The sequence below is a fragment of the Sciurus vulgaris genome (assembly GCF_902686455.1).
Source record: "Sciurus vulgaris genome assembly, chromosome: 2".
Classification (NCBI taxonomy): Eukaryota; Metazoa; Chordata; class Mammalia; order Rodentia; family Sciuridae; genus Sciurus; species Sciurus vulgaris.
Genome location: NC_136462.1, coordinates 164366047 through 164389920, shown reverse-complemented (window position 1 = coordinate 164389920; position 23874 = coordinate 164366047). Strand labels below are relative to the sequence as shown.

Below are 23874 nucleotides of genomic sequence, written 5' to 3'. Positions count from 1 at the left end.
CCTCTTAAGGATGGAAGCAGTCCCCTTCTGCTGAAACTGCTAGGTAGGTAACAATTCCCAGCTGATTTCCTATCCAAGAATTTTTCTTTCTTTCTTTTCTTTTTTTCTTTTTCTTTTTTTTTTTTTTGGTTCTGGGGATTGAGTCCAGGGCCTTGTGCTTACATCCCTAAGGATGGCCTACAAGCAATGACTCATGATGTGAGATGTGAAAGTCCAACCTCCTTGCCTCCAGGCTGGACAACACTAAAAGGCTACTTTCCAAGGAACTCAACTCACGCCCAGCAGTAACACTCAGCATGTGTGAGCCTGTAGGAGCATAGAAATGAGTGTGAATTGTTGTAGTCTTTTTTGGGAAGCTATCTCATATAATCACTTAAAAGGAAAACACAATTCTGTTGACTGAACAATCCTAACATTCAGACTCTGTCTTTCAGAGTTGAAAACCATAAAACCTTTGGACATGAAGATGATATGTGTTAATGTTATGCAGTGCAAGTTTTTTTGTTGTGATAACATAAAATATCCTAAGTATCCATCAATAGAGGAATGATACATTTATGTCCTAAGATGTTAGGATGTTTTTAAAAAGAGTGAGTTAGGTTTGTATCTAGTGGTGTGCAGAAGGTGTGTAAATGTCAGTGATATAATGTATGAAACTAAAAGAAGAAAAACAAATTATTGATGTGTGTGGGTGTGTGTGCATGCATGTGTCCTGTTATAACTTATTGAACAACAACAGATACCAGTGAAGATCAACAGATAACCAGTGAAGAAAATGTTTTATTGGATTTGCTCTTTAGCCAGAACTGCTAGCATGGCCATACTTGTTATTTAGGTGATGATAATTTTGATTGGCTCAGTGTTTGTTCTGATCAATCAGTGCCTGTGCTGTCCTGGTTGTTAATTATTTTGATTGTCATATCTATAAAGCATATTGTCAGCTGACAATTTTTCAAAGCCTGCTTTTTTGTAGTTGGCTACAGAACAACAAAGGTTCAATAAAACACATTTGCATTCAGATTATGCCAGAAATTTGGATACAAAAGGAAATAGTCAATCTAGTTATTACATTGGTATAAAAATATGAATGTTAGAATTATAGTTAAAACTCCTAATTATATCTGATAAGCTTTCCATAGATACTCCTACTCCATAGTGAATAGCATATGTAAGAAGAGAATGATCATTCAAGAACATAGGCATCTAAGGTATTAGAGCATATATTTAGGAGCGCTAAATTCTAAAGTACAGAAAACAGTATTGTAAAACATAGCATCAGCATCAGAAATTCATTAAGTAAAGAGAGAGGCAACATTTTATAAAGAGCTTTGAGCTAGTTGATGGAATGATAAGCATATTTTTATGTTAGATTTTTATGATCTATGCTACCTTCTAGAGAAAACACAACAGTGAAAAGAAAGAATGTTTTAAAGAAAGAGATGATTACTTAATAAATAAATATAATCAAGTTAGAATTTGCTCATTTGTATTTGATATGATCTGACACTGCAGAAGGGCAAAGGATCTCATTATTACTCCTTTACAAGAAGGTTTCTCCAATGCATGACATGGCAATTTGTCGCCTTTGTTTGGATGGATTTAGATAAAGCTTGCATCATTTAGTGTTCAGTTCTTTTGACAGTACCTTTTAGCATCCTTCTTATTGTTCCATTTGTGGGTCATTGCAGAGCATTCATGAAGACTTTGTGGTTTGCAGAGCAAGTGAGGCTGTTGTCTAATATGTTGTAATTGCTTAACTTACTCAAATAGTTTAATTTACCTCTTAAAATGTTCAGCAGCTTAGAAGAAAGGTGTTTGTTCAAACATGAAATCTTTATAATTAGAAAAAAATTATTATATGGGTTTGTGTTATATAAACCTTAGTGAACTTTCTCCTTGCCTAATTTAATTAATCTTTAAATAATGTTGGTTTAGTTCTTTTGGGGTGGAGCAAGGAAAAATTATGCACTGAAAATTTAGGCTTCTCTGAAAAATAACATACATTTTTTTCCATGTGAGACTTTTTCCTACTTTTAAATCTCTTCCTAAACAGCTATTCTGCCTGAGGGAGTGGATTAGTTATATGGTTCCTCATTCTCAAATTAACCCCCTCCCTATAAACTGCTACAGCCCCAGTCAGCTTTAAGGTTACCAAACCATGGGGGAGTACACAAACTGTTCTTTTTCTGGCTCAATCTATCTTTGAAGTGCCAAGGAGAGATGTTCTGGCAGCATGAAAATCTGAAATTCTGTTTTGCTTCAACAATAAAAAAGAAGAGAAAGAAGAAGGAAAGAAAGAAAAAAAGATAAAATTCTTACTCAAGCATGATTCCCCTCAAACTAGCAATCTTTCCCTGTCCTTTGTCTATCTTAGTGTCTTTGAGGTGTCTCATTAGTTGGTGGTATTCCTGACACCAATGCTTTTTAGGATTTAGGTTTCTGACTAAATTTATGCTACATTTTTAGTGATAAAATCGCATACAAGAAAAATGAAAAATAACACCAGAGTGTTGAATAATATTGTTAGCTCACCTTCCATGAGTTAATTACATTTCTTTTCTTGAAAAAAAAGAACTATTCAACTTTAATTTCACATTATGTTGCTTTCACACCTACATTGTTAATAGTATACATATTGAGCCATTACTGCAAAATGAATTTTTGTTAGGTAGAGTTTGTACCAGGAAGAAAAACATTAAACAGTGAAGACTATGTATCCTTCCATGCCTATCCAGTCTCCTCCCCAACCCAGTTTAATGATGCTACACTCTTCCTTGAAGTTTCCTACTAGATATGGTATAGCAGTGTACCGACATTTAGGTTCCCTTGCTTTTTATTTTTCATACATTTTTGTGGAAGGGTGAAATTAAGTCTGAGTGCTGAAAATCACTACTTCTGCCTCTGCTTATATAATCAAAGGAAAATGAAGTTAGGCAAATTTATTTTAGGGAATATAACTATCTTTTATATGACTAAATTGATACAGGAACTTAAACCTTAGATGCCAGGGTTCCTGTGAATATTATAGACTGTGAAGAATAGACCTACAAAGGAATTAGGATTCTAAATCTCACTTTTATGGGACCCCAGCTTCAGAAAATGAAAATAAATCCCACAGTAATTGGTTAAAAGGAAAGAAAGAGATAATGCCAAGCATTAGAGCAACTGGGGTTTTTCACCTCTGCTAGTAAAAGTGCCAATACTTTGGAAAACTGTCAGTAGATCTAAAACTAGATATACCTTACCCTCTGAATAGCAATTCCATTTATAAATCAACAACCAACAGAAATGAGAACATACATTCATCAAAGACATGCTTGAGAATGTTCATGGCAGCTTTTTCACTAACAGTCCCAAAGTAGAAACAATCAACAATAGAATGGAAGAACTAATTGTGTTGTTAAAACATAAGAAATATAGCAAAAAGGATGAGCCAAATGTAAGTATATATGATATGAATGAATTTCACAACTCAATGTCAAGTGAATAAAAATGAATATCAATGAGAACATGGTATGTAAGTCAGTTTACATAAACTTCAAAAACAGGCTAAACTGAGTTTTATGGTATTACAAGTAAGGATGATGGTTAGCATTATTTTGGGTAGGAGGAATAGGGACAAGAATGGAGTACAAGGGGGCTTCTGGAATCCTAGTATTGGTCTCTCTCTCTTGATATGGGTGCTGGTAACTAGCATGTGTCCACTTTATGACTTGTACAATTTTTTGTATGTCTTTGATTTTCTCCCAAAAAACCATTGAAAGGAAAGAATAAAGGAAAAGTCAGCTATAGAGATGAGAAGGATTAGCACAAAAAGGTGTGTGGGACTTTTGTTTCCAACCATGAAAATGATCAAGAAAGAGATATATGATTAAAACCTATGAAAATTTGAGACTCACAGTTTCAAACTCTCTCAGTGACCAAGGCTAATTATTTCAAGAGAAGGCATGTCAATTATCATAGAGTTTCGAACTTTCTCCCATCAGTAGACTCGCTTGAGGGAGATTGTTAAAAATACTTATACCCAGGTGCTTCCTTTACAAATTCTGGTTTAGTTTGTTTGAGATGGGGACCAGGAGTTTTTATTTTTAAAACACAACTTAGATGATTCTAATAGTCAAAAAAGAAGGAAATGAATTTATGTGATTCATTTTTTATAGCAGCTAATAATGATAGAACCTGGTTTACTCCTATGTCTCCGTCATCCCACCCAAATCCTTTCACATCTCCAATTCCAACTGGAAAAGTGCTTCTTAAACTTTGCTTTAAGCACTTGTTAAAAATCCTGATTTCTTGGCTTTATACCAAGGATTTTAAATTATTTAGTTTGAGGAGAGTCTATGCATTTTTCTTAAGTATCTTAGAAGGTGTTCAGATTGAAGCAGTTAATTCCAGAAGTACACCCTGAAAATTCAGGCCTGGAGAAAAATAATGCACTAGCAAAACAGATATATTTGGCTTGACTTTTTCCCTTTATGACTGGCCCGATTATTTAGCATTGGTTATTATTAAGTCCCTAATAAGTATTAAAGGCATAGATATGGGAAGTGTGTCTCATTTCTTTATTAGGGGCAGTTTAACAGCATCTGTGAATGTGTTGTTTAGCCAATACACATTGGGGAAGTCACAAAATCCAGATGAGTAAAATTATTTTTAGCACTATTTTATTGTAATCATGGTTAAAAATTAACCTAAAGAATACTGGGTTTCCTTGTATGTTTATGTCACTCTTTTTATTTATTGTTTTTTAAAAATTTATGCATTAAACATGAAAGTGAAAGTCACTGGGATATATTTATACACATTTTAGTCTTAATTTTAAAAAGGAATCTATTTCACTAGTCATTAAAGGCTTATTGAATGTCTATTATGTACTTGTACTTGACTTTTGTAGTATCATTTGTTCCCTGTCATTTCACAGATTTTAGATGGAGACTTGGGAGCAGAAAAGATACATATTCCAAATGGTACAGGACTTCATGTGTTTTTGATGTTCCATTTATAAGAATTAGAATGTATATCAGTATTGGTCTGCTCACAGTTCTTTGATAGGCATTCTCTTAAAACCAAAACACAAGATTTGTCAGAAATAACTTTAGCTTATAATTGGATTATTCAGTCCTTTCAAATTGTAACATGGACTCTTTCTACAATTAAGAAAGACCAATTACTCAATCTCCTACAGATTTTGCTTGCCTAACACCTTGCTGTATGCATTAAGTAGTTTATGTCATTTGGGAAGAAGGTACTTTATTTTCAAGAATGCATAGATAAATGGGAAAGAAAAGGAAGAAAAAGACTTTTCATTCTAGTGAAATGATTAGTTACATTCAATTTGGAAATGTTTGCTTAATACTATTTGTCATAGATAATATTGAATCCAAGGACTTTTGTTTTTACTTTGCCACTATATTGATGGTACTTAGAAGTACCTTAAAGAAGAGGCCAATGATGGATAGCACAAAGGTATGATTATTTAGTATATTATTTATATTGTTAAAATATGTCAGTCCCTTCTAGATTACTATGCAATAAGTAAAATAGTGCGAGTTATCTTAGAGATAGATTGGTGTCTATTTTTTAAGGCATCTTGGCATCTAATTTAAATATTTACAACCTGGAACAATTGGAACTCTTAAATACTGCTGGTAAGAGAATGAAATAGTATTGCCATTTTGGAAAGCTGTTTGATGATTTCTACTAAATCTAGCAATGCCACTCAAGAAAACTATGTAAACTATTCACCAGAATACTGCTTCAGAATCTTCATAACAGCATTATACATAATTGTTGCCAAATGAAAACCATACAGAAAGATAAATAAATTGAAAAAGAATGAACAATATCTAAGTACACATAGTAATATAGATGAATTTCACATACATAATATTAGGCATCCTGTGTGATTCCACTTATTCAGAACATGAAAATGGACAAAACTGAGTAATATTGGCCAAATTATATTGCTATATTGTGTACATATATGAATATGTAACAACAAATCCCACACTTATGTACAACTACAATACACCAATAAAAAAATAAAAAAACTTTAAAAAATAAGGGAAAAGTGGACAAATTGATCTCATCTGTTAGAAATCAGGATAGTAGTTATCCCTGTGGGGGTTATATAGTGACTGGAAGTGGGCATGAGTGTGAGTTTTGAGGGAATAGTGAGGTTATATTTTTTGATGCTGGTTAGAAAAGGGTGTCAATTCATAAAAATTCATGAGACTATGTACTTGTGATAAGTGTTCCTATATATCACTTATATATATATCACTTATACATATATACATATGTGGTATTATTATGTAAGTGATATACATTGCTGCTCCAATGAAAAATTTACACATATTTACAGTATGAATCTGATGTGAATTGGATCCTGTTTCCAGTTTTCATCAATTCTGTTTACATCACCTGTTTTAGAAAATGCAGCCTTAGAGAAAAGTAGAGAATAGTACAAGTAAAAATAGTATCACTTAGATATCATGAAATAGGCTTTTTTTGCTTAGTGTTTAGTGTGTGATAAGGAAGTATTGTAGCCTCATGGAGTAACATCACAATGTAGTATCATTAGACCAGATTTGAATTCTGGCTCAACTGAGTTCCTGGACCCGTTCAGACCTTATTTTTTCATGTGACAACTAGTTGTAGTAGTACCTAAGACTTTATGTGTCAGTGATCCATCCCTGGAAGTATATATTATTATATATAGGTGGTTTACAGGTATGCCAACATCATGGGGGTTGTCTTTCTCATTTATTTTAGTATGCCCAATTCCTAGTAGTGTGTCCAACACTAATCATTTCCTACCAAACATTTCTTAAGTGAGTAAATTGCTGAGTCAAGAGTACTGAAAGAACTGTGGAAGTAGAAAAGTGTGGCACTTTCTCACTGCTGCTGCGGTGAGACTATTAATAAAAGTCTTCAGAAGTCTGTGTCTGGGATTTTGCTGTGCCACCCACTATAGTATAGAATTAAGTTTAATAAACTGTCACCACATTGAAGGGGACATAGATAATGATATAAATAAATAAATGTTATTAAAGTATAACCAGGCCTAACATATCATGGTATTGCCTTTCATTGCCCTTCCTCTAAGAACTAGGGAGTTTATTCACTTACTTATTTATATATTTACTAATCAAATACTTATTGAGTGTTAGCAATGTCTAAGAAATGATTTCTGTCCCCTTCAAGCTCCCAATCTTGTAAGAGACAGGCATTAAATGGAAATTTATCGAAATTTTGTTTCTTCCATTCACTGACTATATCTGTTTTATAATAGACAAGACCTGTTAAAAATGTTTTGGATGCTGGGTGTCATGTACATGCCTATAATCCCAGGGCCTTGGAAGGCTGAGGCTGGAGGATTGTAAATTCAAAGCCAGCCTCAGCAGCAAGGCCCTAAGCAACTCATCAAGACCCTGTCTCTAAATAAAATATAAAAAAGGAATGGGAATGTGGCTCAATGGATAAGTGCCTCTGGGTTCAATCCCTGGTACCAAAAAAAGAGAAAAAAAGAATATTATAGATGAAGGGTTTGATTAGGTCTCAGCGAGAAGAGACTTTTTGCATAAATTAACAATAAAAATAAAGGCTACTTTATTGTTTTAGGATATTAGAATTTTGGATCCTAGAGAATACTTACTTACTGCTCATCTTCTTACACTGTTCCCTACCTCACAACAGAGTATACAGTTGAAAAAAAAAAAAATAACCAAACAACTGTGAACAATAATTAGATCTTTACCCAATTAACCCAAAAAGTTGTGGCTGGTGGTTAAACCCATCCAAAGTCTATCTTTGCTTTGGTCCACTGGTAGGATCAAGACTGGGATGAGAGGTCCCAGAAGAAATTTTCTGAGGCCCAAAGAATGGCTTATTCCAGTAATAAGTATCCTATTATCTACACTCTCAGCTGTTGCTTGTCTTCCTAGAAATAGTGTACAGCTCCGTCAGGTCTACCATTCCAGGTCCATGAAAAAGTGGCTTCAACCCATGAAGGTCTGACTTTCCTAGAAGGGCCTCATGTATTCAAGGCTCCATAAGGAATAGAGACAACCAAGAACAACTCTGCTCTCTGTGAACCAGTACCACTACACCTTAGCAGCCAGGTGCCAGGTCTCTTAAGAACATGGCATGTTCTTTTTTTTTTTTTTTTTAATTTATTTTTATTGTAAACAAATGGGATACATCTTGTTTCTCTGTACATGAAGTAGAGGCATACCATTTGTGTAATCATACATTTACATAGGGTAATGGTGTTTGATTCATTCTGTTATTTTTTTCCTTCTCCCCTCCTCTCCCACCCCTCTTTTCCCTCTATACAGTCCCTCCTTCCTCCATTGTTGCCTCCCCCCCCCCATTTTGTGTCATCATCTGCTTATCAGCGAGATCATTTGTCCTTTGGTTTTCTGAGATTGGCTTATCTCACTTAGCATGATATTCTCCAATTTCATCCATTTACCTGCAAATGCCATAATTTTATTATTCTTTATGACTGAGTAATATTCCATTACATATACCACAGTTTATCCATTCATCAATTGAAGGGCATCTAGGTTGGTTCCACAATCTATGGCTATTGTGAATTGAGCAGCTATGAACATTGATGTGGCTGCATCACTGTAGTATGCTGATTTTAAGTCCTTTGGGTATAGGCCAAGGAGTGGGATAGCTGGCTCAAATGGTGGTTCCATTCCAAGTTTTCTAAGAAATCTCCACACTGCTTTCCAGAGTGGCTGCACTAATTTGCAGCCCACCAGCAATGTATGAGTGTACCTTTTTCCCCACATCCTCGCCAACACCTATTGTTGCTTGTATTCTTGATAATCGCCATTCTAATTGGGGTGAGATGGAATCTTAGGGTAGTTTTGATTTGTATTTCTCTTATTACTAGTATTACTAGAGATGTTGAACATTTTTTCATGTATCTGTTGATTGCTTGTAGATCTTCTGTGAAGCATCTGTTCATATCCTTAGCCCTTTTGGTGATTGGATCATTTGTATTCTTGGTGTAGAGTTTTTTGAGTTCTTTATATATTCTGGAAATTAGTGCTCTATCTGAAGTATGAGTGACAAAGATTTTCTCTCATTCTGTAGGCTCTCTCTTCGCATTGCTGATAGTTTCCTTTGCTGAAAGAAAGCTATTTAGTTTGAATCTATCCCAGTTGTTGATTCTTGCTTTTATTTCTTGTGCTATGGGAATCCTGTTAAGGAAGTCTGATCCTAAGGCAACAAGTTGAAGATTTGGACCTACTTTTTCTTCTATAAGATGCAGGGTCTCTGGTCTGATTTCAAGGTCCTTGATCCATTTTGAGTTGAGTTTTGTGCAGGGTGAGAGACAGGGGTTTAGATTCATTCGGCTGCATATGGTTTTCCAGTTTTCCCAGCACCATTTGCTGAACAGGCTGCCTTTTCTCCATGCATGTTTTTGGCACCTTTGTCTAGTATGAGAAAATTGTATTTATTTGGGTCTGTGTCCGTGTCCTCTATTCTGTACCATTGATCTACCTGTCTATTTTGGTGCCAATACCATGCCATTTTTGTTACTATTGCTTTGTAATAGAGTTGATGATCTGGTATTGCGATACCCGCTGCTTCACTCTTCCTGCTAAGGATAGCTTTAGCTATTCTGGGGTTCTTATTCTTCCAGATGAATTTCATGATTGCTTGCCCTATTTCTGTGAGGTACATCATTGGGATTTTAGTTGGAATTGCATTGAATCTGTATAGCACTTTTTTGGTAGTATGGCCATATTGACAATATTAATTCTGCCTCTCCAAGAACATGGGAACTCTTTCCATCTTCTAAGGTTTTTTTTTTTTTTTTTTAAATTTCTTTCTTTAGTGTTCTGTAGTTCTCATTATAGAGGTCTTTCACCTCTTTTGTTAGATTGATTCCCAAGTATTTTATTTTTTTTTCGAGGCTATTGTGAATGGGGTAGTTTTCCTAACTTCTCTTTCTGAAGATTCATCACTTATGTATAAAAATGCATTAGATTTATGAGTATTGATCTTATATCCTGCTACTTTACTGAATTCACTTATGAGTTCTAAAAGTTTTGTGGTGGAATTTCCTGGTTCCTCTAAATATATAATCATGTCATCAGCGAACAGGGATACTTTGAGTTCTTCTTTTCCAATTCCTATCCCTTTAATTTCTTTGGTCTGTCTAATTGCTCTGGCTAGAGTTTCAAGGGCGATGTTGAATAGAAGTGGTGAAAGTGGGCATCCCTGCCTTGTTCCAGTTTTTAGGGGAATGCTTTCAGTTTTTCACCATTTAGAATAATATTGGCCATTGGCTTAGCATACAAGGCCTTTACAATGTTAAGGAATGTTCCCACTTTCCCTAGTTTTTCTAGTGTTTTGAGCATGAAGGGGTGCTGTATTTTATCAAATGCTTTTTCTGCATCTATTGAAATCATGAACATGGCATGCTCTGAGGCTGTCATTCCTGTGCTGGTTTACACTTCATATCTTATTTCTTTTTCAAATATAAAGTTTTATTAAGAAGAGTGTGATAATTTTAGATTTTTGAAAAACACTTTAATGTCTGCCTGAACAGAAAACAGCTGGATTTCATCTCTGTTTTTGCATTCAATTTTTTATGACATCACACATCATATTGTACTACAGTTTGTATATGGTTTGTGTCTCAAAGGTGCATGTGTTGGAAGCTTGGTTTTAAGTATGGTGGTGGGACCTTTAAGAGATGGAGCCTAGTGAAAGGTCCTGAAGTCCTTGGGGGTGCTACATTTAGAAGGAATTCAGGTAGTTTTCATGAGATGGAGTTGCTGCTGTAAAAGTCTGGGCCTGATCCCTGAATCTCTCTTTGACTTCCTGCCTTGTGCTATGATCTCCTTCTCCCACATGTACTCCTGCCATGATACCATCTGCCATTAGTTCCTCATCAGAGGACTAATCTTAGGCTTTCAGTCTTCAAAACTAAGGGCTAAATAAACCTCTTTTCTTTATAAAGTTACCCAGTTTCAGGTTAATGAAAAACAGACTAATAAACATAGCCTCTGAAAAAACTTTACTGTTCACTTCTGAAAAAAGACTTTAAAGGTTAAACAAAATCTTAGTATTATTATAAAAATAGTTTTGACCTCATAGATTCCCTGAAAAAGGTCTCAGGAATGCTCACGAGCCCCTGTACCACACACTTGAGAAATGTCAGAAACTCACAATTCTATTTATTCTCTCATATCACATTTTATCAACTGAATTTCAATGGATATTCATGGTTTTTATAATCCCATTTCAAATAAAATAATTCATTAATTTTCATGTATATGCATCTTATAAATATATATTTTGGTATTCCTTATAAGAGAAGGCACAATTTATAATTCCTCATTACTTAGAACTTTATTTGGATGAGGAATGTGTTAAATAAAATTATTTATCTTCAAGTGATTATTTTAATTTTTTATTTCATTTTTAATTGACACAAAATCATGCATAATTAAATATAATTTTAAAAAGAAAATGTTCTACATAGGTTGGTGAACTTTATAATAATGGCACATTATTGCTGAAATTCATTATAGTAAAAATACCTAAGCAAATGTTTATCTTTCTGCTGGATGATGCTTATAATGAAGCTGCAATTAAGTGTATAGAAATTGTTGGAAGAAAACTTCATTTCTATTAAAATATATTATATAGTATATTATAGGCACCTAAATAAGTAGTTATCTTTGTTAGTACATTGGTGAGCCTAGATGATATGCATTTTGTGAAATAATGAATTTTTTCACAGGCACATGATTATTTAGGCTGCATGCATCAGGAACAGGTACCAGTACACTGATTTCCTAATTCGGATTTTCCACCCCCATGATTGGTATTTATGAAAGCGAAGAAAGGATGTCATTACTTGTTCCTCAAAATGACACAGAGAGGCTTATACTGCTTGAGCAGAGGCTTCAAAATGTGCATATTTCAGTCCAGGTTTTGATGTGATTTGATAGCCAATAGCAACAGAACTGCAGCTCTTCATGGGTGATTAAAAACAAAGGGAATGAGATGGCATGAACCACAAAGCCCTGCTGCCACCTGACAGATTTTTTTTCTCAGATTCAAGGAAGCCCTTATGAGAGGCCCTTTATGTAAGCCTGGTTCCCTTGCCAGTCTATTTCAAAAAAAATTTTTTTTATCTCTGCTACTGGTTTGAAAATGTAACTGCCATGTTCAATATGCCTCAGAGCTGCTAATGGCACGGTTGCTTTGGAGAGCTGGTTGATTAATTTAGACAATGCAAAATATGGAGGTCCCAAGTCAAGAACATATGACAGAACTTTGCCTTTTTTGGATATAATTAAAAGGCTGGATTGAATGTAAGTGTGACACTTTCCAGTGACATCTGGACTTTCTATTTGCAAACATTGTTAGATAAGGGTTCTTAAAGGTCAAAAGAGCAGAAGGCCATCCCAATTTTCAAAACTTTTGGTATATTTTAAAAACAGAAATCAAAGTTCTTATATTAGGCAAAATATGAATATAAATAGAGTATTTTCAAATAAATTATAAGATTTATTTGAACATATCTTTAAGTAATGTTTATTTCTTAAATTTTAAGAATATATCCAGAGGTAGTCACAAGTTTGAATTGTGGGGTAAGTACCATACTCTTCTGATCTAGTATTTTCCAGTTATCTGTATTAATAACCTCATTTGGAGATAAAATGTTAAATTTGACCATCTTTCTGGGTGTGATTCTTAAATGTTAGACTCTGCTAATCTATTTTGAAGAAATAACACTTCTTCATCAATAATATTGTTTATGATAACTTAAAGGTACTGGATGGTCAAATCATTGAGGATGTCAATATTGAGAGAGATATTCAAATTATAAATTGCTATATTTAAGTATCCTGTTAATGAAATCCAAAAGTACACAGAGTTCTAACATAAAAACCCTATTTAATACATTAAGATTTATGCATTAATAAATAATTTTATGTTGCAGATTACTTTCCTGAAGTTGTAAAGCATATACATACTTCACAACCATAGCAGTTTTTATGCTTTAAAAGTGATTAAAATGATAACTCTTCTTAAATATGAACTTTAGAATTAGGGTTTTAGAATTTAACTTTTAAAACTGTACAAGGAATGAATAGCTTGGTATTAGAGATGGGAAAGTCATCCCTTAACCTAGAATCATGAAACTGAAAAGTATAAGGAATGGATGTCTGTTACCTCAGTGTTGGGTGAGAACACTCAGTCTTAAGTGACTGAATTGACTTTTCTAAGCAAGCATGTTTTTGAGGTAGATCCAGAACACAGGATTTCTGAAATACAATCTAACATTCTTTCTATTCTGACTTGCCACCTTCTTAAAATTTTACATATTCAGAAAATAGCATGGAATATTTTAAAGGCTCTTATAAGAGAAAATTATGTGTATTTCAAAATGTATATGTACATAAAACATTTATCAATAGCAGATTTCTTTTCACAATTGAGATACAATTAGTACTGATTTAAATGCCATATTATACAAATGTTAAATATAAGCTAATTTAAATATCTTAATTTTTATCTGATTTTTAACTTTTCTCCATAATTATTTTAACAATCTGTGAGATATTTTTTAAATTCAAGTATCATGTTTCATATAATTGGGAATGTCTGTTATTCTTTTACTGAATTGATAAAATGTTTCTAATAATTTTTTATTTGGGAAAAAATGAGATATAACAAGTAGTCAGGGACAAGGCAGTTTGTTATAAAGCTTTGTATTTTCAGAAATAAAAAAAAAAATTGGGTGCTTGTTTTCTTTTATAAATTCAAGTCAGGGATTTTTAGTGTTCCAGAGATTGATAATTCACTGATTTTTATTCAGATGACTATCTCTCAAAATGCATTTTTTTGATAAAATATCATTTCTTAAAGAATCATTTTGAGTCCTACTCCTGTATTTACTTGCTTTTTAGCAAAAGGTAACACAGGGTATCTCATCCCTCCTTTTAAATTGTAAGAGTATCATTTTGACAGGGTGCATCTAATTATATTTAAATCTTTGTCTCTATTCAGCCAAAACTCTATAAATACTACAATGAAATATGAGATGGATTGAGTTACAAGCATTTTGTTTTTCAAGTGTGCAAGTATTGCTTCTGAATAAACCAAAACTTTATACCAGATGAAGGTAATTTTGCTGAAACCTAAGCTAAATATTGACTGTATGTAGAAAATTTATTTTTCTACAGCTTTGCAATTATACAGATAAGAGTGTGACTCAGGTTTACATGACTTTTCAGCTGTTTCTTTTAAGAATTCCATTTTTCTTCTCTTCCCATGCTTCCCAGACTTCCTTGTGAATTTTGTGGGTTGCATTACTTTACGCTGTTGCTAGCTGAAAGCCCTAACCTTTACCTTTTACCATTTCATTTTCTTTGAATTCAGGCATCTGCCCATATTAAACATAACACATTCTATTTTTCCCCCCTTTCTTATTTTGTCTGGGAAGCAACTATATCCAATTCTTTGATATCCAATCTTTCTTTGACAGGTGTGCAAATGATATTTTATAATCAGATGAAAATGCATGTTTAATACTTGCTTTTTTATGCTTCTCTTGGAAAAATCATTTCAATATTTGATTAATACATTTTTGTTAGTTATCACATTTTATTTTTAATGTAAGTTTTGTTTTTCTTGCAAAGATGGAATTTGATTATACTATTTCTTTTTATATAAGGTACAGGAGTGGGAAAGCCCATTTTAATGTATTGCAATCATCTCGTATTTCAAAACCCACTTTGCATATCTTTCTATACTTAAATTAATATAAAGCCTTGATAAAGAGATGACAATTAATGTACTCAACCTGTTAGGAGTAAGCAGTTGCATTGTTGATGTAAGTTTCTTGAATGAGATATCTCAGAATGCTAACAAGGCAGACCAGCAGGTTTCAGGTGATTAAAGAAAATCCCTCATCTTGGAGGAACTTGAAGGAACATGATGCTATTTAAGTAGAATCTAATCAGGAAGAAGAAAAAGCTTGGAAGTAAAAAGACGGAATGTTTCATGTCATTATTTGCAAAGCAACTGAACAAAAGGTTAGCAAGATAATTAAGTGCCTTGCTGCTAAGTGGAATTTTTCAAAGCAGGTTGATTAGAGGCCTTCCTTAAAAAAAAAAAAAGAAAGAAAGAAAGAAAAGAAGAAAGAAAAAAGAAAAAAGAAAAGAAAAAATATTAAACTTCTGAGTCCAGTTAATCTACTTGACAAAACTAACTTTGTTACACGGATGGAGACCAGCTTGGAAGAAAATTGAGAGTATTATGGATGGTGGCAGACATCCACAATGGTGAACTTAATATATCTTGATCATTCCTGGGTTGTTTTAACACTTATAGGTGCATTGTAGTGTGTTTTTAAATTTCTGAAAGATGGAAATCCATGCAGACTTAATATGCAGTGGCACTAAATGGATTATTCCATTATCTTGGTTACTGCATTTTTCAATTTATCTGAATAAATAGGATTTGATTTTTTCCCCTTTGCCTGAAAACACACCAAAAGCAAATATTATCATTCTCATTATAAAATGTTATTTGCAACTGTCAAGCAAAAATTGGATGTCAACTCTTGTATCTGCATTTTTTATTTCAAGATACTTCTGTGATAACATAAGGAGACTGGCATGCCCCTGACTGTGCTTTGTAAATACATGCTGGCAAAACCCTGACTTTTCTTAAGGGGGTCATCAGGTTAAAATACTCATGGCTGCATTATAGCTGAAAACGAAAACTTCGAAGTCATGACCTTAGGACCTACTTTTCTTCTGAAGAAAGGAAGCTTGAAGCTAATAAGTTCTACCAGTCAAACACTTAGTAGACTTGTGTTCTTTTGTCAGTGTTCTTTTACTGTTTCAACATTTAAATGACCCCAAGCTTACTTAGTAATTCATACTTTGGGGAAAAATATCCAGTAGCAGATTGCTTCATTCATTATCAATGAATTTATTTACTCAGTCATTCACTGCAAAGCTTTATCTCCAAAGAACACATTTAAAAAGTTGAACTGATCCTCTGGTCATCTGGTAGTCCATTGTGAGTATTAAATTAATAATTACCAGTCTACCTGTGAACAGCTTGTAAAGACTGGTGTTGTGAGTGTCATACTGGACACTCCTTTGGAAAACTAAACTAATAGTACAGTCCAGGCATTTTTAGCTGAAGCATGTGAACTACTTGAACTAGAGAAAAACCTTTTTGATTCTAGGTCCTACTAGTACTTAAAACACTCTTGGTTTTCAATTTGCATTTTGTTTAAGCTGATTTTACTCAACTTTGGCTGCACACTAGAATTACCTGGGAAACATTATGTGCATGTTTGAATATGACATAATTAATCTCACTATTATGCATAATTGTAATAAAATTTTTTAAAGCCTAATGTCCTGACCACACCCAGATCAATCAAATTTGTGTCTGTGGTTGCGGGACTTGGACATGTGTGTTTTTTAAAGCTCTGTGCATGACTCCAATGTGTGTAGCTAGGGTTGAGAACTAGTGATTTAAGACCTTGCTATTTCTGCATTTACTGTATTATTATTAAATTTTCTTGACCTTACTGAAAAAAAATCCATGTAGCATGGCTTCCTTAATTTAGAATGCTGGGACATATTTTCTGTTAAAAAATAGCATTTTAATGTAGTTGGACTTAAAAGCATTATAAAAGGCCATGATTTTGAGTTTATTTTTGCATTATTTAAGACTTTGTCACCATCCTCTGATTTCTGTGGATACTTGGTGAATGGTGTAGATTTTAATATGAGTGTTAAACATCTTTTATGCCTGGTCTCACATCTTCCCAGATCACTTTTTTGCTTCATCCATTGCTTTTGCATTACCTGAACAGAGATGAAGCCTCCTCTCTTGAGCCTGTACATCAAAATGTTTTCTGCTCTGGAATTTTTAACTACTTCTCTTGGAAATCAAATCAGTATGGGGTGGCAGCAAGTGATTTTCTTTCTCAGGCAGGCTGTTCTGAAGTGTATTCTACAAGCTTCCTGAGTGTCCCCAACAGGATTAAATCCCATTTGCTCATGTTAGTCACCAGGTTAGCTACACATTCTTAAGTTGACTTCCCTGCTTCTAGTTTTCACACTTCTTGCTCCTTTCAATGCCATTCCAGTTTTGAGGGAACCACTTCCCCAAATTAACTACTTGCATACAAGACCTCATCTCAAGCTCTGCTTTTTTGTTTCTTCCAAACTAAGACAGTATGAGAGAGAAGAATCATAGTAGGCCTATTTTAGTGTGTACTGCCTTTTCTGGTGTATTTTTAATCATACTTGTTTAGACCTAATATATCAATTCTATCAAATTATGGTAGGGAACACTTTAATCTGAACTCTGGAATGCAGAAGAGATCCTCATACCTCTGTTAATCTATTTGTGGGCCCACTCTTGCATCTTCCAACCTCACCATCCTGTGTGAGCTGCTCATCTTGAATCCTTGTCCTGGTGTCCTGCACAGCTTGTCCCATGTTGTGATCTGTGCCTACACTCACTCTAGACTGTGCAGCAAACATTTTACAAATTCAAATGACATAAGTCAGTAGTGTCAGCATAATATTAAATGAAATGAAAGAGATTTTGCAGAGAAAATGATGTTGATGCAATGTGATATGATTTGTGTAGTTGAAGGGCAAGCACTTCACAGTTAGGGTCCCAATACAGGGTAATTGCATTTTCTGCTGACCAGAAAATAAATACAGTTAAGCATATTAATTAGGATCACACTGCTGTTTTTTTCCCTCTAGCACTGAAACTGATTTTCATTTTTTGCAGTTGAGTGCCAGAGGTTTGAAAACATGTAATCTTGAACATTATAATGACATTCTTTGCCATGAGATACTCATAGGATAAGAAGGAAGAGTCATAGCTCTAGAATCACACTCACTCTGAGCATAGAAATGATATCATTCCTATCATCTGATCTCAGTCTTATCTCTTTATCTCTTTTGGCTCAGTGCATGCAATTGAATACGTGGAAGTTACATGCTTGGATGATGTAACTCTGTTGTCTGGGTTTATTTCCAGGTTCAGGAATTCAATACCTGTGTGACTGCTAGAGATGATTCTCATGTCTTGTGCACATCCTCTTGACTTCTTTCTGACTTGAGAAACAGCTGCCATGGACAATTGTGTGCAAGCTTAGGTTTGCCTCAAGCTACCAGTATTTCATCTGAAGCATGAGTGTGTCTTATGGCTTCCTGTCCACATTCTTCCTCTATGTTTCTGGAGTTCCACACCCACAAGCCAGTAGAGGCCAAAAGCATGGGAGTGTTAATGTTTCAGGTACAACCATCAACCAGTGGGGCCAAGAGCCGTGGATAAACATTCAGGCATCTCATTTAAGTGGGCAAATTGGGAGATAGCTGTGTTCTTTTCTGGTCCCAAAGGATTCAAGCTCTGATTTCCCATGACAGTAGCCTCAGTAATTTACTCTTGTCTTGGCCTTGCTTTCCTCCTTCATTGTTCTCACAACCTCAGTCTGCTTTCTGAGGTCACATCCCAATTAAACTATGTATATTCTTTGTCTCAATCTTTAATTTTGCAAACTAGAACAGTCAGGTTAGATCAGTAATATAATCTGGCCTAATCAGTATTTACTCATCTTTGAAATGGGAATATAAAGACCTACCTTACAAGGAGGTTGGGAGGACTGGGTATAATTTATATAAAGCACTTATTCCTATCCATGGTTTGTGACATACTTTAAAAACTGGTGGTAAGAGATCAACTAAAATAAAACAGAAAACATCATTCTGACATGATTCCTATAGAGAAGGCAAAAAACAGAGTGTACAGGGCTGAGAGTTCTACTTTTTTTCTTCTATCATCCTGAGGCAGTTACCTTAGGACAGAACTGGACTTTGCACTTGTGTCACAAATGCTTCCAGGACACAGGGATGCAAATTTATTTTCTTAGTTCACTCACCTTTAAAATATTACCATTACATTTTATCCCACCCAGTAGAGTACTCTACTTCCATTAAGGGTTTTCTTATCTAGCAAGCTCAAGTGGGCCCAAATTTCCCACAAGTACTTCCTTTAGCCAGCATTTTTTGTTTTTTTTTAATAAATTAGCTCTTCCGAGGCATGCCAAAAAAACTGAAACTTGCTTCATTTGGGTTATGGTCACTTCAGAAGGCTAAGTATTAAAATTGAGCCAATTTATTTCAAACTAAAATATGTTGGTGTTGCCTTATGGCTACTAATACAAATACCACAGACTGGGCTACTAATACAAATATGACAGACTGGCAGGGTGAGAAGTCCAAAATCAAGGTACCAGCTGATTTGGTTCCTGGGTAGGGCTCTCTTCTTGGTTTATGGACAGCCACTTTCTTGTTGTATCCCTCTGTGGCACGCACATAAAAATGGGATATCTTTCTTCTTTGTAGTATGAAGTCACAAATTTCATCATGGGGACTATACCCTCCTGATGAATTACCTCCCAAAGTCCTTGCCTCCAAATACCATCACATTAGGGCCTCAACATAGGAATTTTGGAGAGACACAAACATTTATTCCATAGAAGGGAGTGACAAATTTTATAATGTTAGTGCATTTCTTAAACCTTCCTTCATACAATACATTGAACCTAATTAAAAATGTTTTTGTTTATAACTTAGGGTTATCATACCTAGCAGTCCAATGATAACCTTAATGAGAAACTTGAACTAGAAATTATTGTCAGTTCTGTACTAGTTACTCAATAAATGCTTGTTGAGTAATTTATTGAATGATTAAATAAATAATGCATGATTCTTCCTTGAGATTGCTTCAACTCTAAAATTCTGATTCTATGATTAACACATCCTTTCAATAAGGTTGGCCTAAGTTCCCCCAGAAAGCTAGAGGTGCCAGCCTACCTAGTTGTAGACTGATGTTGTACAGTTGAGGACCATAATTTAGTTTTATATGCCACCTTCATTAAAGAAGCCTAGTTCTGGCTGGAGTAGGGGAATAGCTTGGTCCTGGAATTGGCATGCTGTAGTCAGAAATTTTACATAGGAGAAACAATTTGGTTGGAAGGGGATCTGGCAGATTTGTACTGGAGGTGGGTGTACAAAAGAAAAAGGCATTTTGCCTTTTACTTAACAAGTGTGCTTTTTTGGGAAGGTGTTAGGATTTGTGAAACTTATGGAATTCTAACACCTCCCAGATTCACACTTATTCTATACCACCGATATAACCCCCTCTCCAAAATGTTGAAATTAAGCTTTCTAGAATCATGTATAAGTCCTACAAAAAGTACAAGAGTAGGTTCTGATAGCAGAGGCTCTCACACCAGGTATATGCAAGTACTTTAGGATATATTTGTATACATTTATGGGGATACGTATACATATATGTATGTAATATATATTATACACAATATATATCAAGTCTTATCATACATGTGTGTGTGTATATATAACAGGTCCTTGTATGTATTTTTTAAGATATATATTTATTTAGCTATATATTTATCTATTTCTATATATTTTTATTTTTTTTCATTCATTCACAAAATATTTATTGCATACATTTGCTTAACTGTTGGCAGTTATCAATAAATAAGACAGATAAAGTTCCCACGAAGCTTACAAAGAAGATTAATAACTAAGATATTCCTATACCAGTGATGGAACCCTCTTAATGAGGCTGCTTATCATTCTATAGAAACATAGTTTTGGGATAGATATTTTCTTCAAATTTAGGATCATGATAGATTAATATATTTATATTCGTGCTAAAATATTTTTTAAAAAATGCTGGCTCATATTTAAGGTAAGCTCACTGAGAAGTTTCTGTAATTTGAACCAAACATTATTAAGTGCTTTTGAGGCTAGATGTTTAAACCACATTGGACAACACAAAGAAAACTGACTGCTATGTCTTTGAACGAATAAAAAGATATATATGAATCGATGGCTTTATGTGGGTTTATTGTTTTCTTGTTTTGTTTTAATTCTTCACATTTTTGAGAATCCAGGGAAAGATTTTGTGGGTTAGTTGCCAAAGGGGGCAATGTGAATTTTAGAAACAAGAGTAATCAGACAGTACATATATTTTCATTTTGTTAAGCAGAAATGTTCTCAGGACTTGTAATGAAAGGTGATAAGACGTAATAGCGTGGTTGTTCTTCAGTTTTCTCATTCTATGGTGTCATGTGAAAGAATGCAGAAGAAAAGCCTTTCTGCTATAATAACGGAAAATTCAAGCATTAGTTTGAATATCAAAAGACTGAGGAGAAAGCTTAGTTAGAACTCTGGACATGAAACGCCAGTTTGGCTTTCGTTCCTGTTAACTGGTTGAATATACAGATGGTGATTTGATCAAACTTCGGATTTTTCAAGTTCCTTAAAATACCCTTAATTGGCATCCTTTTGCTCTATACACTTACTGTGTGTTACTCCCTTTCCCTGACAAAATTTAATGATTGAGTGATCCATTTTCTCCCAATATTTTGGTGTGCAACAATTGTCATATACAGAATTTCATGTTTGGGAATTTAGAAGTTTTTGTTCTGTGTCTCCACCTGTGTCTCTATGTCAGTTTTGGTTCCAAATTACTTTTAATTGTTGTAGCCTCATAATATCTGGAGAGGCTGATACCCACTCATTACTCTTCTCTCTCAGAAGTTTCTTAGATTTCTATGCAATGTGTATTTTTTCCCATTAGATTAACCTGGATATTGTTCAAGTTCTAAAAAAGTATTCTTTTGTTATTTAGTTGATTTTATAATTTAATTTAGGAAACCATATGTATACATATACATATATATTATAATACTGAGTTTTACTCACTAACATGTTTTCTCATTTATTTGTGTGTTCTTTATAGCTTTTGGTAGAATTTTATACATTGTACATCCTATGTTTATTTCTAAGAGTTTACTAATTTCTCTTGCTATTGTGATTAGAACATTTGTTTCATTATGTTGTTAGCTTATTATATAGGGATATTATTAAATACTGTGTATTAATGTTTTCATGACTAGCTATATTGTATTCCCTTTGGCTATAGAATTTATTTCAGTTAGTTTTTTTTATTTTTCTTTAAATTATATAATCTGCAATTAATCAAAGCTATGTCTCATTTTCATAGTAGTTGAACTAATTATTTTCTTATGACATTGGTTAGGACTGTGTTCAATTTTGTATAGCATATAACCAATAGCAGCATTCTTATCTAAATTCTGACATAAGTGAAAATGCTTCTAATATTTTATTATTAAAAAGGTTTAATTTTTTTAAGTTTTAGTAAGGAAACTTTTTTAGCTTAGGAAAATTTTTTTATTCCTAGATTATATAGAATTACCTTTCATTATACTTTCAATAAAAATTTACAAATAAAGAATTGAATTCATATTTTATGTATATTTATATATACACATACATTCTTTTAAGTGAATTAATTAGGGAATTTCATTAGTAACTTTTATAAGTTGAATCATCTTTGCTTTTTTGGATATAAATCCTAGGGATCATTGTGCATTAATCTTTTGATATATTTCTCTATTTCTGCATACAGCTTTTAAAATTTATTCTCAAAATTAAGATATTGAGCTATTACTTAAAACTCACCATTTTAGTACATAATTCTTTGAATATGGATCAATGAATGCAGTGATGATATATATATTCTTTGATTTGCTAAAATTTATGAATTTAACTTCTAATTCTATAAGGAAAATAGAACAAGCTTTTTTATTTTTAATGTTTCCTGCCTTTGGGACTGATATCAGGCTTATTTTGACTTTATAGAAAGAATTAAGAAGGTTCATCTATTTATATGAGGGACAATAAATAACATGATGATCATCTTTTCCTTGATGATTTTGTAGAACTGCTTTATCTAGGAGTAGATCTTTGATCAACCTTTCATTTTCTCCTCATGATTGTTTCACTCAAGTTTTTAAATCTTCTCAGGTTAATTTTGGCTAAATTTTCCCTGAAAATAATCCACTTTGGTAGATTTTTCAGAATCACTGGCAAAAATGTTGACTAATTATTCACTAACATGTTTTTATTTGCATTTATTTTATAGGTATGACCATACATTATTTATACTTTCTTCTGTACCTTTATGGAATTTGAAAAATATTTTTGTATTCTATCTTTTTAAATGATAGCTTCATTTTTATGATTAAATAATTCTTTGATTTTCTACTTCAATTTTTTTCTGAGTTTTTGTCTCCTTTCTTTTTTGGCAATTTTTTACTTTTAGTACATTTGCAAGATTGTTTTTTCCTTAAGTTTTCATTTCAATGTTTATTTTCAAATTTTTAAATTTCTAACATATGCATATAACTATATATTTCCTTTATTATATTATAAATATTGTAAGACATGAGTCTGTAGCACTTTAGAAAAATATTCTTAGACATTATCTCACAGCTTTTGATATGTATGTTTCTTTTGGTCATTAAGTTCTAAATAATATATAATACTTTCCATTTTCTTTATGAACCAATTAAAATTTAAACAAATTTCTGAGTGATTAAATTATTTTGGTAAGAAGGTGCATATTTGTTTTATTAATTTTAATTTTATTTCATTATTTCATTTCATTTTATTTCATATTTGTTTTATTAAATTTAATTTTATTTCATTATTTAATTTCATTTCATTCAGAAAAAAGCATCCTATATGATTTTGTTTTTATAGGTGAAAATCTCACCAACCAGATCTGTTTGTTCTAACACATGCTTTTTTTGAATTGTATTATTTTTGTTTGAAAAGAATGGATTTGTTGATTCGTGGATTTTCCACCTTTGGCACATTGCTGTGCGTGTGTGTGTGTGTGTGTGTGTGTGTGTGTGTGTGTGATTAGATCAAACTTGTA

At 33.3% G+C, this 23874-nt stretch overlaps 1 protein-coding gene and 1 pseudogene across 4 annotated transcripts in view; one reads left to right on the top strand and one right to left on the bottom strand.

Annotated features, from left to right (window-relative positions):
• LOC306653720 (adenylate kinase isoenzyme 6-like) overlaps positions 1-18171 on the bottom strand; it is a 52243-nt pseudogene extending 34072 nt beyond the window's left edge. Inside the window, exons 1-2 of the transcript in view lie at positions 18034-18171; positions 17412-17549 (exon numbers count right to left, since the gene is read on the bottom strand). The product of the transcript in view is annotated as an adenylate kinase isoenzyme 6-like (transcript). The remainder of the gene's footprint in view (positions 1-17411; positions 17550-18033) is intronic.
• The window catches only part of MACROD2 (mono-ADP ribosylhydrolase 2), a 2108743-nt gene that overhangs the window by 587819 nt on the left and 1497050 nt on the right, over positions 1-23874 (top strand). The window lies entirely within an intron of this gene.